The sequence below is a fragment of the Nannospalax galili genome, unplaced genomic scaffold, assembly GCF_000622305.1.
Source record: "Nannospalax galili isolate Female #2095 unplaced genomic scaffold, S.galili_v1.0 scaffold180, whole genome shotgun sequence".
Taxonomy (NCBI): Eukaryota; Metazoa; Chordata; class Mammalia; order Rodentia; family Spalacidae; genus Nannospalax; species Nannospalax galili.
In genome coordinates, this window is record NW_008348199.1 from 1,768,155 (window position 1) to 1,784,336 (window position 16,182).

A 16,182-nucleotide genomic window follows, 5' to 3' on the forward strand; every position below is an offset into this window, starting at 1 on the left:
GGGGGGGCGGGGGGGGACGGGGGCCGGGGCTACAGGCTGGGGATGGAGGCCCCATGGAGAGAAAAGTCAAAGGCCTTCAGTCTCTTCCTTCATACCTACCCCCGGGGCACCTGCCCCCGGGAGCCATGGAGACGTTGCCCAGGGCCTGGGGAGGGCTCCCCACAGGCTGTCTCTGTGACTAAGACCAACCCCTTCAGGACCCACCCAGGCCAAATGGCTGTGTGTTGTCAAATGTGGGGCAGTGACCCATGTAGCTGCCCAGAAAGTCAAAGGCCTTCAGTCTCTTCCTTCATACCTACCCCCGGGGCACCTGCCCCCGGGAGCCATGGAGACGTTGCCCAGGGCCTGGGGAGGGCTCCCCACAGGCTGTCTCTGTGACTAAGACCAACCCCTTCAGGACCCACCCAGGCCAAATGGCTGTGTGTTGTCAAATGTGGGGCAGTGACCCATGTAGCTGCCCAGCCCTGGAGAGCAATCGAGTCAGCCTCTCTCTACAGAGGAAGTGTGTATCTAGGTATATATGTATGCGTACAACTGAAATTCACAGGTGTGTGAATGTGTGCCCAAGCTTATGTGTGTGCCTGTACATATCAGTATGTGCATGAATGTATGCATACATGCATGCATGTATTTATGTGTATGTACATGTGTGCATGTGTTTCAGCATGCATTAACATGTGTTCCCATATGAACATCCATGCATGGTCAAGTATGCATGTGTCCCTATCTTTAAGCATGCATGCATGTGTGCCCATGTGTATGTGCACACACACGCATATCAGCATGCATGTGAACATGTATGTGCATATGAATATACAGCTGTGTGTGTGAGCATATGGGTGCATGTATGCCCATATGTGTACATGTACACATGCCACTGTGCATATGAACATGTGTGTATGTATGTGTGAGATGTGTGTGTCAGTATGTATGAGCATGTTTGTGTGTGCACAAGCATGTGCGTGTGCATGAAGATACACATGTGAGCATGTGTGTGTATGCGTGTGTCTGTGTGTAAGTGTGTGACTGGTGTGCATCTACCTGTGAATAGCTATCCCCTCCCCCAGGCTAGGATCTAAGGACAAGTGGGAGCGGCAGCTGCCTTCTTCAAACCATCCGTTATGCCATGAAAAGATGTATTTGCTTCAAAAAGCTTTTGGAGACAGGCTTTTCCCGGTGTCCCTGGCCCTGGTTGGCTGCAAAGGTCTGTTCTGAGGGTGAAGTTTCAGAAGTCAAGGGACATGAGGAGGTCGGGGAGAAAGAGTGGCTCCATGCTGGGATTGTAATACCAACCATGGCAGACCCTGAGTGCCTGCCCTGAGTGCAGGCTCTAGGGCTCCTGGGAGGAGACCTGACTCTCCTGTGGTCCCAGCCTTCAATCCGTCAGTCCCCAGACTCAGGTCTCAGCTGCCTTTCTAGGGCCTGGGGGGACTTCCTGTTCCACTTTTCAAGTACAGCTGACCTAACCCCCTGTGCACCAGGTTCCGGCAGTGGACTGCTCCCCCAGGCAGGAGGACTCCCCAGGTCACACAGGGCCACCAGCCTCTGCTCCTGCTGTCTGCTCCTATGGGGGACTTTATCCTCTAGAGGGCTCTTCACAGCAGCCTAGGTATGTGAGAGTCTCTACAGATGTCCTTGGGGAGACCGGTCCCTCAGACAAGATACCTGCTAGTCTTCTTCAGCCCTCTGGAACCGTCTTCCCTGGAACTCTACACCATGGGCTAGAGAACACTGTGGCTTGCCCTCCCTTTCTTCCTTCCGTCTTTGATGAGCATCTCTACCAGTCCCTGGTGGCCCTTGTCCCCCTAGGCCTCAGCTTCCAGGATCCATCAGATTTTTTCAAATCTACACTGGTTAAAGGCTGGAGTCTTTAAAAGTCCTTTGTCTAACGACTCCTGGCACAGGGGACATGTGTCCAGGTGACTTACTGCCTGCCCCCAAGTGACTCCAATCACATATTTTAGCTGTGGACAAACATAGCTAGCCTTCTTCTCACCCCACCATGGCTTAGCTGGACAGATGGTCGAGACCTGTCCCCATCACAGCCCATGGCCACTGATGACCACCCTAGGCCACTGTTGACTGTGATTTCCCCCCGAACCACTGAAGACAGAGAACCTGGAAGGGTCAGTCACTCAGGGTGGGCGACTACTAGCCTGGTCATACCGTGTCCTTCCCATGCTGCTGTGAGATGGCCCAACTCCCCGTCCCCAAGTCTCAATACAGAGAAGACCTCTTAGACAGGGCATGGGACAAAGAGGTTCATAGATAATACAAGAGTTGGATTAGTGTGTGAGCAACCAGTGCTCCCCCTGGGCTCAGGGGTCCGGAGAGAGGCTCCTTCCTCTGCTGTAGCCCCTGTGCTTTATTTAGGTCCCCATGCTGACCGTGGAGGGTGGCATTCAGTGTCAGGGCCTTCTTCCTCACACCCAGTCCTCCCGTCTTCACAGGGTTAGGTGAGTCCCCAGTGGCAGGAGGTGGGGTACAGGCCCTTCCTCTAGCCTTACCATGACTTAGTTGGACAGATACCTGAGCCAGGTCCCCATCGAAATACAGATGGCACCACTGCACTGGTTCTACCTTAAGTGTGGCAGGAGGCGCAGTGGTGTTGTTGATGGACAAGAAGCACTCAGGACAGGTCCCTTCATCTGTGAAGTGGGAGCCTCCAGGTAGGGCTTTAGGCTCCTCCCATAGTCTATCCCATCCCAGAGTCATCCAGTTCCAGCCCCGACTCCAACTGTGTCAGACTGAGAGCCAAGGAGGGAATCCCAGAACGCCCCAGGGCGGTACTGGGCACCATCCAGGCCATACTTCGGGCAGGAGGGAATCTCTCCCATCTAGAAACCCTTTCACCTGCCAGCATCCCAGATCCAGTGGGACAGGCCTTTCCTTTCCCAGGGCTGGAAGCCATCAGAGCCAGGGCTGTCCCAGGCAGAGGGAAGGGTATGGTCCCCATGACTTCATAGCTTGGACGTGAGCCTGGCTGGTCCTCAGAGCACATGGGCTTGCTAAAGTGCAGATGGCCTAGCTAGAGGCTCTCTGAGCCAGATGCTGAGGACACAGGGGGACCGAAGGAGCCACAAGTCACCATGCTTGAAGGCTGAACCCTGCTTTTGTTTCGCAGATGTTGTGCCGCATGGGACTCTTCACAGTCCCCACCCTCCCTTCCCTCAGCATCTGCCACACACACAACTAGCAACTTTGTCCAGTTTTCACCGATTCCAGTCAGCTCCCCCTGCAGAGAGATGGCGGGCCACAGGACAGATAAGGGAATGGACTCAGCAAAATTAAGGGACTCACTGTAGACCCATAGCCAGTAAGCACAGGAGCCATGTGCTTAGTCACTAAGCTACCAGATGTCAAGGGCAGACAGATGTAGAGACCGCACGCTGAAGACTGGGCCACATTCTGGGGGTCACTTGGCCCCTCTGGGCTTCACCTGTGAAGCTATAAAACAGGTCTGATCACAGAAGGCACTGGGCATGAAGTAGAATGTGATAGAGCATGCCCAGTGTTTGCAACTGGGTACCTTCTGCCAGGGAGCCTTATGTGGGGTATGGGGGATGCAGAGGCATGGGGGAATAGGAGAGATGCGTCCCTGTTTTGGGGTGCCCAAGATACTGGGAGACTGAAGCCATGGCCAGTTCCATCCCAGGCCAGAGGAAAAGCCAGGAGGCAGTGGGAGCCTGGGTGGGGGTTTTAGGGTGATGCTGCGGTGGGAGCCCTTGTCCTTTCATGGTAGTATTTGAAAAGCAACCACCTCCTAACCCCACTGCCCTCTTCTTGCCGGGGTGTCCCCACGGAGCTCACTCTGCTCCCCTGCACCTTGATTAGAGCTATTTTCCACCGGAGTGGATTCACCTCAGCCCTGCTGCAAACAGCTACGCCATCCTGGATCCTGGGTGTGTTCTTCAGCCTTGGGTGGAGAGCAGGGATAAAAATACCCACTATCCTTGGATCGTAAGAAAAACATACTTGGTAAGGGATAAAAGGCAGGTTTAAGGTTGGCGGCATCCTCAGTCTCCAAGCCCACGTCCCTAGTGCAAACCACAGACCCACCAGGTGTGAGCTGGCTGGTGCTGTATTGATGTCCCATCCCAATGGCCTGCTGTTCGCTCCTCCAGTGGTGGTGTGAGCAGGAAGGACGATGCAGTGGTGAACGTCCATATGCCTTAAGCTGCTTTTCTGCCAGTGATGGAACCCAGGGTCTCACACACGCTGGGCAAGCCTCCATTGAGTGGACCCCAACCTTGAACCTACATCTTTAGGAATATCCTTGGAGATGGGTGGCCTCAGGAGAACTGATGGCTCCTTGGTGGCCATGAGCGGCCCAGACCTGCATACCACTTTCCCTCCCTCACTACTGTTGTGCCCATTTACCAGGAAACTCCTCAGTATGTGCACAATGCGTGGTTTGAATGACAGATGCCGATGCCTCGTTCTACAGGCCCCAAGTCCAAGACCGAGTGTGTTAGGGAGCCTTTCTCCTTGTTTGTAGACACGACCTTCTCCCTGTCCTCACGAGGTCACCACCAGTGTTCTGATCCCTTCCTGTAAGGACCCCAGTCCTACTGGCTCACACTAACAACCTCCTTCTGGCTAAGTCACCTCTCTAAGGCCCTTGTCACATACTGTGGAGCTGAGGGCTGAACCTCAGTCTACCATCACGAGGGACATATAGTGTGGCCCCAGGAATGGAATTTGTCACGATTCCTGGCATGATTCTTTAGGTAGCTTTCCTGGTATGAGGTTTCCTGTTAGAAAGCCGTTCCCACTCAGATCCTGTAGCTCCTCTAGTGACCTTCAGCAGGACCAGGCAGTGTCTCCCATAAGATCTGTAACTTCACCAGCAGCCCTGCCCTCCCACTGGACGCTGATACTGGGAGAGACAGGGTTGCACCCAGAGTCACAGGGCTGGACCCAGAGCCTGCTATCTTAAAAAAAAAATTGTATGTGTATGAGTGTTTTGCCTGCATGTGTGTATGCTGGTGCACCACATGTGTGTAATGCCCATGGAGGCCAGAGGAAGGCATAAAATCCTGTGAAACCAGAGTTACTGATGGTTGTTAGCTGCCATACGGGTGCTGAGAACTGAAGCTAGGTCCTCTGAAAGAACAGCCAGTGCTCTTGACCCAATGTTCTTAACCCCTGAGCCATCTCTCCAGCCCTACCCCCACTGTCTTTCTACTAAGCAACAGGTTTTCCAAAACATTCAGGAAAAGTCCTTGGTCCAACAAGATGGTTCAGAGCAGAAAGGTGATTGATTACTGCTAAGCCCAATGAGTTGAGTTCAACCCCAGGACCCACATGGTGAAAGAGAGAACTAACTTCAAAAGTTATCCTCTGACGTCCACAGGTACCACAGCAAGCACGTGCCCACAGACACATACACAAAATAAATGAATAAATATAAACGAAGATAACAATAAAAGCCAAACCAAACCCAGTCATCCTTGATTTCCCCAAAGCTGTCTGTGGAGACTATGACAGGGATGTCACTTTGCACAGGTTTCAGGTGAGGCTGGATGCTACGACAGGCTCCACAACCATTCCTGTTTGGAAGTTGTTGGGTGAATCTGTGGGTGGCAGCAGGCCAGATTCCGGACTAGAGGGACGTGCACACTCCCCAACGTTGCAGGCTCCAGCCACACAGGACACCAAGGATGATAGAGAGCCAGAGTCCATTTCTGGCCTGGCTTCACCCAAAGCCTTCCCCGAGTCACGTGGAAGATGGGGGCTTCTCCAGGGAATTCTGCCCCACTTAGGTCCTCTCTCTCTCAGCCCTTTCCATGCCAGTAGGATGGAGCCACTTGACATACCACCAGAAATATGCAGCGGGGACACATCTCGGCTGGAAGGACATGCGGTGCTGGCCCCAGCCCTGAATTCCTCCGCTTTGGTCCCTAGGCCCTGCCAGCTGTCACCAGTCCAAGCCGCCTCAGGGCACGGAGCTGAGCTGTGGTAGTGAGGAATGCATGCCTGCCTCCTGCTGAGAATTTTCTCTTCATGTGAGGCATGCCCTTTGAATGGTCAATTTGCAAAACCACCAGCTAGGGGTAGAGCAAGACCATCAGGGAATGAATGACATTCCTTTCTATGTGTACAAGATGCTCCTGGCTGCCTACTTAGGCCTGTCAAATCCTGAGTCAGAGGGCCAGCACATGGTCAAGGTTCTGCCCCTGGGAGGGATAGAGTGAGGTTTTGTCTGAGGAAACCTGAAGCTTGGAGAGTAATCAGAGTGTGGCCTCCCTGTCCCCTGGAGGCCATCTCTCACATCTCTGCCCCTCACCCCTCCAGTTGCAGGTCCCAGCTCCCTCGGGCTTTGTCTGAGCTGTTCTCCCTCACAGTGGTGCCTTCCTCCCAGCCCATGCAGCCCCTGCTGGGAACAGGACAGGGAAGCCCCAGCCAGGTTCCAACACCCAGAGCTGAGTGTCTGTTGAACTCCCGTTCTGGGGGAACCTGGGCAACCAACAGTCCTCTCTGAGCCTCAGTTTCTCTGCCTCTTCATCCATAGAAGTCATAAGCTTGTGAGTCTGGTCCTGCCCAAGTTCAGAGAGGATTGATGGGAACCGTGTGAGAAAGGCTTTCTAGCAGGAAAGCTTGGACCGCACTTCCAGTCAGCCCTGAGGCCCTTTGCACAGACTGCCATGCAGCACCATGGAAGGGGCTTTCTACTGCAGCCAGGCTTGGCCTGCATGAGTCCATGAAGTGGACTAACTTATCACCTTTCCATTATTATCCTTTCCATGTGGGCCACGTTGAGATCACGCAAACCCCACAACAATCCCCAGGGAGAAGGTGCCCCCAGGGTTACCTGTTTGCAGGGCATGAAGTCGAAGTGGCTGGAGGAACTACATTCCCCTGCTGGGATGTGGCCAAGCTGGATGGGCCTCTGCAGGCACGAGCCCTGACTACCAGCCTCACCAGAACCTCTAGGGTAGCAGACCCTTCTGGCCAGATCCTTCATCTGGGCTCATCCCTCTGGGCCTGGACTCATTTGCTACCCAACCAAAATCTGTATTCTAATAGCAAGAACCCAGGGAGATGGCTGCCTGTGAGTGATTAGCTGGCACGTCCCCAGCCTGCCACATACCCACCTGGGAGGGTGTTCCCAGCTGTAGCTGAGGGCAGGTACCCTGATGCCATGGTGACCAAGTGATTACACTCAACCCTGAGTCCATTGCCCCTTCTCCTGCCAACTCAACCTGGGCTAATTCAGCATCTGGACCCCTGCTCCTGCCCATAACCATGACTAGAGACCTCAGCTTACTGTGAACCCCAAAGTCCTGGGATCCTCAATGTGGCCTTGGTCATCTCCCTCCCCTTTACCACGTATCAGGATATGACCAAGCTTCACCAAGCCTGGGGAAGTCTTGACTGGTCACAGTCTGCCTCAGTCTCTAGATAAGCATTGTCCTGAAAGTGCCTGAGCCTCCCTCTCCAACCAAGTTCTACTCAGCTGCCCGATGGTCCTCTAGGAGGCTTGCCCCTGGCTGCACAGAGCCCTCATCAGTTAGGTCCAGGGAGCCTTGCTATTATTTCCCATCTTCCACCCTTGACATCAAAGCCTCAGGCCCCTCAGCAGGACTCCTGACGGGCAAGGGCTGGCCACCTTCCTCTCCCAAATTGCTCTGCGTTCACTAACTGTGTATCTGAGGCTGACCTTGAACTCCTGATCCTCCTTGCCTCGGCCTCTGAGTGCTGGGATGACAGGCAAGCAGCACCATGCCTGGTTCCTGGACATTTCGAAGCAGCATCTGGTATAATTTTTCTCCGTTAGACATACCCCTGCACCCCTGCCAGCCCAGTCATCCTTGAAACTGGCCCATGAGTAGGTTTAGTGCAAGCCTGATGTTCAGAGGGGTGACTTTACCACCTGGCATCCTGTTTTCTGTTACTATAGTAAAATACCCCAGGCAGACTGTTACAAAGAAAAAAAGGTTTATTTGAGTCACAGTTTTAGAGTCTAAAGTCCAAATAGCATAAGGCTGACTCTAGCAAGAGTTGGTGCAAGGCAGGTAGCAAGAGGCTCTGCAGGAGACACTAAGTCTATAGAAGAAGCAGGTGGCCACCGTGGCTGGAGTCAGGCTCATTCTGCCAACACCCTGGTTCCTGAGTGCTCAGGGATCCCTAAGAGCCACTTAACCCAGACCAGGGCATGCCTCCAGTGACCGAGCAACCCTCCCACTAGGCCCTGCCTCTTAACGATTCCTGCCCCTCGGGGACTAGAGACACAGAAAGCTCAGCAGTTACGAGCACTGGCTGCTCTTGCAGAGGACCCGGGTTTGATTCCCAGCACCCACATGGCAGTTAACAACCGTCCCTAACTCCAATTCCAGGGGATCTAACACCCTCTTCTGACCTCCACGGCACTGCACGACATGGGTGTACTTACACACATACAGGCAATACACAGGCAATACATTCATACACATAAAATTTTAAAAAAAGATTCCTTCCCCTCCCACGCAACCCACCCAATCTCCCAAGTCCTGCGCTTCCTGGGGCTCACACCGAAGCCACACCCACCCACGCCACGGCACACTCCTGAGTGGGCGCTCAGCCACTGCCCCTTTGCTGCTCTTCTGTAGAAATTGTGGAGGTTTGAAGAAAGCCCACAGCTGGGAGCGGGGCCCAGCTCGGTGCTTGGCAAGCTTGTTTCTTTTTCCTTCTTTGGCTCCTGTTTACACGAAGCCTTAAATCTGCCAGCAAAGAGAGACTGCGAGTCGCTGGGGTATTCTGCCTTCAATGGGAAAAACAAAATCCCAGGTGGCAACTCTCAGAGCCGGCCGCATCTGCCAGCTTCCTCATTTAGCCTTCTCTTCCACTGCTCCAAAGGACCAGGCGGGTGGTCACCAGCGAGGGAGGCTTTGTCTTTTCGTCTTTGTCGCTGAAACCACAGGGCAGGGAGTTGGGAAACAACGTTTGTTTTCCTATCCTCAGGCACAGCTCTGGGCTAAGGCTGTGAGGTTAGCACAGTTGCCAATATGTCTCACGGGGTCAACCAGTCTGCACCTTGCTGGCTTTAAAAGCTGGGCCTGGGGACACTGAGGCTTAAGCAACTGGTCTCTGAGCCTCTCCTGGGGGACGGGCAGCCCGGGAGCTCCTGTTCATTGTCACGAATGCTCAGAGGAGGTGCATTTAAGGTCATCTGTGATGCTTCTAGAACATTCTGGTCTCTCTTGGACCAGGCCAGGTGCCCACAGGGCCTCCGAAGTCCCTGGGGTTATAATTTCAGAGAGAGGATCATCTTATCTTGTATCCTGGTCACCTTTGGACTTCATTTCCTCCTTGGGGGCTGGTGTTAACCAGCCAGGTCAGGGGCAGTAAGGAGACAGAGGCAGACCCATGTGTCTCTTCTCTCCTGCACGGTGCCCTGCCTCCTGCTCAAGGTGCTGGGCAGAGCCTGAACACAGACCTCAGCCTTGGCCCCGAGGCCTGACTCTGATAGTACTGTTGAAGATAACAATGAAAATGACCCCGGAGGCCACTGGCAACTGAACCCAGTGTGATGCTTGCCATTTCACTGAAGGCTTGTGACAGCCGTGCCGGACGGCACTGTCACCTTAACTTTGAAGGTAAGGAGCCCCTCATTTCATGATCGAGGGCTTCACAGGGTGATGCAGACTGAGGAGCTGAGGACAGGCCAGTTCAGCACAGTGACGTGACCACCTTCTGAGCCGTGCCTCTACAAGTGCTGCCCACTGAGAAGGACATGCCACAGCACCCACAGCCAATGCCCAAGGTGTGGACAGGAAGTTCCTTCCAAAGCCCAGGAGTGGGTGTGGGTGGGGGGTGAGGGTGGGAGTTGCCACCCAGTCCGCCCTCCAGACCCTGCCATTGCCTGCCTGGACTTGTAGACATGCCACCCCACCTGTCTTCACTCCCAAGCACGGTTTTCCCAGCATGCCTGTTTCTGTGTCCAAGCCTCCTGTCTGTGAGGTCCACAGTGCGTTGGGTCAGCAAGGCCTGGAACTTATTCCTTCTCAGCTGGGTTCATGGCAGGTGTCTCCCTCCACAGGCCTGACGCTCGGCCTTCACAGAAATCTGAAGTTCAGTCAGTGGTGACTCTAGGCAGCACCCAAGGGCTACGGGGCTGAGGCAGCTGCAGACTTGGGAAAGTGAGGTCAACTGTCAGGTGTAACCAGCCAGCAGCCCAGGTCGGGGAGGGGACCACGGGACACTGTGGCCACCGGGCTGGCGTGTGAGAAAATCTGAGCTTGCCAGACTTAGTTATCTCCCTTCACACGGCAAATGGCTTTACCTCCATCCCACTCAAATCAGGACCCAGGGCTGAGGGATCCTTATTCCAAAGTCTTCTACCACCTCCCATTTTCTAAAGAAATCTGGAAAATAGTTGCTCATACTTCACAAATCCGTGCATGCGTGCATGTGTGTGTGCGTGTGTGTGTGCATGCGTGCATGTGTGTGCATGTGTGTGCGTGCGTGTGTGTGCATGCGTGCGTGTGTGTGCGTGTGTGCGTGCGTGCATGTGTGTGCGTGCGTGCGTGCATGTGTGTCTGTGTGTGTGTGTGTGTGTGTGTGTATGACAGGAGTGATGAGAAAGAGGAGGGTGAGGTGTTTAGGTGTGACACAACAGAGGAACTTCCCTGAGACACGGTCCATTCACAATCATGGAGGATGAGGAGTGCAGTCATGGGGACAGAGGTGTCACCCCACATCCCACCCCCAGCCAAGGATGGGGTCTCCAGAGCCCACCACTGCCCCATGGTGCCAGGAGAGGCCTCCTGGCCCAAATCCCCACCTCAGATCACATTCTGGCCACAGCTGCTCCTCTCCGAGCACACACTGAGCCTGGTTCCTCTGCAGCAAGAACTCAGTCTCGTGAGTTTCATTATTGAAATCATTTTATGTCAGGATATCATGTAACCCATGGTCAGAGCAGTGAAGAACAAAACAAAGTCCATGGCCACAGGGATCAGATCCCCTCTGGAAAAACCTTGAAGGGCTCTGCAGACCTTCCCAGTCTGAATCAGAGAGAGCTCGGGTGGGAGTCGCAGGCTATTGTTGCTCACAAGGGCTTGTCCTTTCACCCAGCAGATTGTCCCAAGGCCTATGGCACAGTCTGATCAGTGCAAAACCCACCCTGGGGAGCAAACTCAGATCAAAGGGGAGGGTGGTAAGGACAAGATCCAGAAGCAAGCTGAAGGGATGGCTTGATCGGGCTAAGCAAGGGTTAATATCAGAAAAGATCAGAAGAAGGGAGGACTTGGAGCGGGAGGCCAACGGGGCCAGGGCTCTGCTGAGATGCTGACACCTTGGAAAGGCTTGGATGAGTGAAGACAGTTAGGCTAGAATGTTCTAGAAAGAGTGGCACTGTGAGCCAGCTTGGTGCTGGGCAGGAAGCATAGAGGGCTGAGCAGCTAGGCACACAATCACCTGTCCTTGTCCCCGCAGGGCCCCCAGGGTACAGACAGTGGTCAGTTTGAAACAGACTGCAGAAATTCCCACTCCCACCCCATGATCTCTCCTGGCCATGACTTGCTATTGTCAAAGCAACCAGCCCTGAGCCTCCTGAAGACCTTGGGGTATCAGCACGAATGTCCCCAGCATCCCTCCTCCCTAGCACTCCAACTCAGAAAAGCCTGCTCTTTGCAGGAAGGGACCATGCAAACAGAGGCCACTGATGCCTTGACAGCTGGGTCTTCTGGGGTCTTGTCTGAAAAGACGTTGTGGCCCCAGTTGTTTGCCTCCTGGAGAACCCAAAAGAAGATTAGGAATATCTTCCAGAAACTAATCATAGATCCACGTGCACACGTGCACCAAGTGGGTCTTGCTAACTAGAGAGTCTCAGGTCTCGTCCCCTTGGCTGTGTGACTCAGTTTCCATGGCTTGTCTGTGCCCAGAGACTGAGGTCCACACAATGAAGGGGGAAAATGGGTGGCACCTGAGACCCCAGGATGGCCCACAGAGCACCCTGTGAGTGGGTCCTACTTTCTCCAGAGCCTCGAATGGGCCTTGACTGGTGACTCCCACCACGATCCCATCACCAATGGCCACTGACTACTTCCACTTCCTGTGACCACTGTGTTCTTCTTATTATAAGAGAGGTGGGGGTGGGGGAATTACCCCACCTGTGGGGCTGAAATAGTATTATATTTGAATCACAGGTCTTTTTTTTGGAAGGGATTGCTGGAGTGTCTGTGGACACTGTAGCAAGTGTCGGTTGAGAAAGAAAACCAGTCAGAAGAGGTCAAAAGCTGATGAAGCCTCATTTCCCTACCATCGGCAAGGCTTTTGCTCAGTTGCCCAACCTTGGATGGGACCTGGCAGGATCCAAGAAGGACATCTGATTGGACGGTGGGCAGAGTCAGGGAAGATATAAACTTCCTGCTCAGAGACTGGGCAGTGGGACCTGATTTTGGCACTCAGGGTTGTGACCTCTCTCTGCTGTCTCCAGGCCATTGGCCCTGAGTGATGTCTGGACTGTAGACAACCTTGCCCACAGCACTCTGACTGAGTGAAGTCTCCTGATTATCCCTGGTCACAGTGGGAGGGTTTTAAGCTGAGGTCTTAATGCACGAATTGGCCCTGTTACGTGGATCGTAGCAAAATTGCCCGGCAGCTGCTGGGAGCAAGGATGACGCCCAGGAAGAACTGATGGGGGCATCTGGAGGAGCCCACAGGTGGGCTACCTGGGAGCCGGCCCTGCGCTGGGAAAGGCGGAGGCCCTGGGTGGGCATCTACCTGCATGCCCACCTCCTGCTGGTCTTCAGCAGGTGAAATGGAAGGTAGTGTGTCTGAGAACAATGTTGGGAGAGACTCCACTTGGGTCTCTCCCAGCCCCGTGGTGGCTTCCCCACCCAGGGCTACTGAGCTCAGAACCCACAGGCCACCTTAGCCTGGCTGGGGATCCCCTTTGTGCCAGAGGCTAGGACAGATTCACCTGCATGACAGGCCTGTGCAGACCAGAGGGCAAGATGAGGCTCACACTACCTTTGCTCAGGGTTTCCCTGACTGGAATTAGACCAGGGCCTCTACTGAGCAGCTTCGGGGGGAGGCCACCTGGGCATCTTTGGACTTCTCTGAACCTTAGACTTCTCTATAAAGTAAGGTCACCAGGCTGGAGAGATGGTTCAGCAGTTAAGAACATGTACTGCTCTTCCAGAGGACCTGGTTTGCGTTCCCAGCACCCACATGGCAGCTAACAACCATTCTTAACTCCACTTCAAGGGGATCCGATGCCCTGTTCTCGCCTCTGCGAGCATTGCACACACACACAGTGCACTTACATACATACAGGTAAAACACTCATAAAAAGTCTTTCAAAAAAATACTACGCCCTCTTCTGACCTCCATGGGCATTGCACACATATGGCACACATACATGCACACAAAACACTCACACCCATAATAAATAAACTAATTAACCAAGTGAGGTCACCAAGGCTGGAGCTCAAAGGTACAAGGCTGTGTGTTCTGTCTCCAGCATCATAAAGAATGGGGTCACCCAGGGTGGTATTAGATTAATAGTTCACCTGAGGCTCTGGGCAGCCAGACGTGGTCTGTCCCACCATACTACTCTTCCAGTACCTTCTCCAGCTCCTTTTAGCTGAACCCCAGCCCTCCAGCTGCAGGCAGGGAGGAAAGCCCCTAACCACACACATCTAGTCAGAGCCTCGGCCTCTGCCCTTCTCCCCACTCAGCCCTGCAGCTTGGGCTTTCTTGCTGGTCTTCCCTCCTTTGCAGTGGGACACAGAGCTCCAGAGGGGGCTGGAGAGGCCTGTAGGATCTATTTAATCTGATTCTACTGCCTGTGGGTCTCCATTTCCTAGAAGACCCTAGGATAGACCCTGACCCACACATAAGTGCACTCCTGGTGTCCCCAGAAAGCAGAGGCCCAAAGGATACTTAATTGCCCTTCGCAGTGGGAACTCCCTACCAAGTATGGGCCTGTTCAGACCATCTCTCCCAGCTCAAAAAGTGACTGTCAGGGTTCTTTTTCTAAACCACCACCCCTGTAGTCTCCTGCATCAGACACAGTGGGCAGGCCTGTTTCCTGTCCTCCCAGCAAGGCCGCAGAGGTGCTCTGTCCCATGAGGAAGCAGGAGCACACCTCCCGAGTGTCAGAAGATCCTACTGTGCGCCATGTACATGCATGTCCCCTGTTTGATACGAGGAGGCAGTGGGGACAGACTGGGAGAGGAGCAGAGGCTCCACCAGGTTCGCAAGGCCAGGAAGTGGCTGCTCCAGGCTTTGCTCCAGGCCTAGGGTTTGGGGAAGAACTCTGCTGTCAGTTCTCCTGGCTCTGCTAGTAGGAACATGCAGCCAGGGCAAAGCACACGGCCAGCACAGGCAGCAGGGCCTGCCTGGGGACTTCTATCCTCAGATCGCCCAGTGGGGACAATATCAGGGGACTTGGGAGGGCAGGACAGGTTTATCTAGCAGGAGGCTCAATGTCACCTGCTCTTAAGTGGCAGATCAGGACCCACACACCTCCCCATCCTGCGGGGGACCTTAGGGACAGAAGGAATGGCAGCTGGGTGCTAGCTCAGCACATTTGAAGATGGAAACTCTCCCTATCCAGGCGTCTCTCCTGTCCCCAACAGCTGGCAGGGCTCGGCCGTGTGCCCGGAGATGCCGGCAGCAGCCGATGGCACCATGGGGAATGAGACACGTGGAAGGGGAGGAGTGACAGGACTTGTGACCCAGGGCAGTCTCAGATCCTCGAGGCTCTGAGAAGAACAAGGTGACCCTTATCCATGGGAGAAACTGACTTAGGCTGGTGTGCTCTGCCGGAGGATACGGGCAGTGGGTCTGCCCTGCTCCAGGGAGGACCCTGGAGGCCCAGAGACTGGCCCAGGTAAACAACCTGGCCAGAGCTAGACCAGCCAGGCCCTGCAACTGGCCCCTGTGCTGTTGTGTAGACAGATACATGAACCCACCATTTGGGTCTAGAACACATCCTGGGGTAGCCCTTACTCACTGAGGTGCTCCAGAGTTCAGGTTGCTGCTGAACACACAGAAAGAGTCTCATAAATACTTGTGAGATAGTTCACACATCCCTGGAGAAGCCAGTCGTATTTTTCAGACCACACTGTCTGGTGGGGAAGGCCAACGTGCCACAGCTGAACAACACAGATGACGTGTGGAGCAAGCCTGTGACCTCAGCTGCTTGAGAAAGAGGCTGAGGCAGGACAATGGGGAGTTGGATGTCATCCCAGGGGACAGTGTGAGTTCAAGGGCTGTCAGTGAGACCCAAGCTCCCATGAAGCTGCAGACCTTGAGTGGAAGGAAGGCTGTGCTGCCTTAATAATGGTGATGGTGGACCATGCCAGGAGATGGGCTGTGGTATGACTGGATGGTGTGCCAGCCCTCTGAAAGCTATGGCCTCTGGTTATGTGATGTGGCGCAGACCAGAGAGGGGCTTGGGGCAGGTGGTAGAAGAATGAGGTTGGCTGGCAAGACCACTTTGGCTTGGTGTGGGGCTTGTAAGGATCAGCTGAAGACAATGGGGATAAAATCCAGCAAGAGTTGGTGGTGGTTAAGTTGGAGAGACAGACAGTAAGGGCTCTGAGGGGCACGGGGATGAAGACTGAGGCAGAGATGGCCATCAAGGGCCATATACTTCCTGATATGGGTGCCTGCTGGGTGGAAAATTTCTCCTGGCTGGGGACCTATGGAGACATGTCCTGACCCTGTGGAAGCCTTACTTCTGCTCCATGACCTCTCACCACACAGTACCCTGATAATCTAGCTAGTACCCAAACTGTCTGACCAGGCACCTCTCCATCCATCATAAAATACACTTGCCCAATGACCCACTGACAGACACTCAGACATTCACCACACTTACCCCACCACGCAGACACCCCCACAGCATTCACATGCAGTCAGCAGGCCAATTGGTCATGTGAAGTGCTTGGAACACACCTGGCACTGGACACATGCAGTCAACCCTCACTTCTGGGGGCTTCACATCCAGGAATCCAAACAACACATCAGGAATGTTAGAAAAGGAATCGGGTCTGTACTGAACATGGAGACATTCCTGTTTCTCATCGTTATTGTCTAAACAACGCGCATGACAACTGTTTCCACAGACTTTTCATTAGGTAGTGTGCTGGATAGCTTTAGTGTCAACTTGACACACCTGGGTTGAAGGAGCCTCAGTCGGGGAATTGCCTCTATTGGACTGGCCTGTGGCCATGTCTGAAGGGC